Source organism: Populus nigra, chromosome 2 (genome assembly GCF_951802175.1).
Source record: "Populus nigra chromosome 2, ddPopNigr1.1, whole genome shotgun sequence".
In the NCBI taxonomy this organism is placed as follows: domain Eukaryota; kingdom Viridiplantae; phylum Streptophyta; class Magnoliopsida; order Malpighiales; family Salicaceae; genus Populus; species Populus nigra.
This window is the reverse complement of record NC_084853.1, coordinates 12446197-12448696: the sequence shown is the minus strand read 5'-3', so window position 1 is coordinate 12448696 and position 2500 is coordinate 12446197.

The window sequence follows — 2500 nt, the reverse complement described above, 5'->3', positions numbered from 1 at the left end:
CGAGGGGACACGCTGACGAAACAGCGCTGGTTCAGGCACGGCGGGCAGTGGTGGAATCGGCAGCGCCGACGAAATCGGCAAAGTCGGCAGAATCGGCAGCGCAGATTTTTCGACGAACACGGGCTGGACGGTGGACTGTCCAGGCCAGGCAGGAAAATTCGTCGAGGGGACACGCTGAGGAAACAGCGCTGGTTCAGACACGGTGGGCGCAGTGTTGGAATCGGCAGCGCCGAGAAAATCGGCAAAGTCGGCAGAATCGGCAGCAGGTGCTGGCGATGAGTCAGGACGGACTGGATAGTCCAAGGCTCGATGAGAAAGACCGCTGGTTTAGACACTGGGGCAGTGGCAGCCCGCGGGGCAGTGTCGGCAGACTCGGCAGCAGTGTCTGCCGATTCGGCAGCGTTGGCTTGTTGGCGCGGGGGGCCGATGCGAGTGGGGACTTGGGCAGCGGGCAGTGAAAGCAAGAGTTTCCCCGATGCTGCCGGGAAAAACGCTCCCCGGGATGGCCGGGTGAGATGACCCGGCGGCCCGCGACGGGTCATTCAATTCCATGCCCCGTCAACATAACTCCCGATGTACTGTTTGCTTTTTCGGAAGAAGAGATCCATCCCCCCATCCTCGGCCAGCCAAAAACGCTCCAATTAATGGCCGGGTGAGATGACCCGGCGGCCCGCGACGCGTCATTCAAATCACTGCCCTATCGGCTACAACTGCTGATGGGTGGGATTAGAGGCCTGCCATGGTGGTGAGGGGCGGCGAGGACCGTGAAAGCTAGAGTTTTTCAGAGGCTGCCGGGAAAAAGGCCCCTCGGGTGGCGGGGTGCGAGGACCAGGCGCGTCATTCAATTCTCTTCCCTATCAACTTGGCTCCCGTTGGCGGGATTGGAGGCCTACTGTTTGTTACAGGGCTAAAATCGTCAGGGGAAGAGCTGACGAAACAATGCTGGTTTGGATGCAGGGGGTAGTGTTGGAATCGGCAGCGCGGACAAAATCGGCAAAGTCGACAAAAAAGACTGTTGGTCTGGACATCGGGGCAGCGGCAGCCATGCCGACAGGGGGGGAAATCGGCAGCGCAGATTTGTGCAGCTGCAGGTTCGTCGGGGAAATCGGCAGCGCAGATTTTTCGATGAACATGGGCTGGAAGATGGACTGTCCAGGCCAGGCAGGGAAATTCGTCAAGGGGACACGCTGACGAAAGTAGGCTCGTCGGTGAAAATCGGCAGCGCAGATTTTTCGACGAACAGGGGCTGGATGCTGGACCGGCCGGGCCAGGCAGGAAAATTCGTCAGGGGGGCACGCTGACGAAAAGAGGGGCTGCCGCGTGGAAAATCGGCAGCGCAGATTTTTCGACGAACATTCGTCAGGGGGGCACGCTGACGAAAAGAGGGGCTGCCGCGTGGAAAATCGGCAGCGCAGATTTTTCGACGAACAGGGGCTGGATGCTGGACCGGCCGGGCCAGGCAGGAAAATTCGTCAGGGGGGCACGCTGACGAAAAGAGGGGCTGCCGCGTGGAAAATCGGCAGCGCAGATTTTTCGACGAACATTCGTCAGGGGGGCACGCTGAGGAAAACAGGGGCTGCCGCGTGGAAAATCGGCAGCGCAGATTTTTCGACGAACATTCGTCAGGGGGGCACGCTGAGGAAAACAGGGGCTGCCGCGTGGAAAATCGGCAGCGCAGATTTTTCGACGAACAGGGGCTGGATGCTGGACCGGCCGGGCCAGGCAGGAAAATTCGTCAGGGGGGCACGCTGACGAAAAGAGGGGCTGCCGCGTGGAAAATCGGCAGCGCAGATTTTTCGACGAACAGGGGCTGGATGCTGGACCGGCCGGGCCAGGCAGGAAAATTCGTCAGGGGGGCACGCTGACGAAAAGAGGGGCTGCCGCGTGGAAAATCGGCAGCGCAGATTTTTCGACGAACAGGGGCTGGACTGGCCGGGCCAGGCAGGAAAATTCGTCAGGGGGGCACGCTGACGAAAACAGGGGCTGCCGCGTGGAAAATCGGCAGCGCAGATTTTTCGACGAACAGGGGCTGGACTGGCCGGGCCAGGCAGGAAAATTCGTCAGGGGGGCACGCTGACGAAAGTAGGCTCGTCGTGGAAAATCAGCAGCGCAGATTTTTCGACGAACAGGGGCTGGACGCTGGACTGGGCCAGGCAGGAAAATTCGTCAGGGGGGCACGCTGACGAAAACAGGGGCTGCCGCGTGGAATGGCAGCCTACACGCAGATGCGAATTCGGCAGCGCACGATGGCTTGAGCAGGTCATGGGTTCGACTTGGCGCGATCTGAAACCTGGACGAGGGACTGTCGACGCTGGACGAGCCAGCGCGGTGGCCTGTCGTGCCCCGTTCAGGGGGGGCCTGCCGCGGAGACAGCCCTCGCGGGCTCGACAGCGCAGGCCAGCGTCCCCGACGTCGCTGGCCGCGGCAGGCGAGCTGCCGGGGTTCCCGCATTCCTACAAGAAAACGTCGTGCTTTCCACATGAAACCAATCCAGTAAAAT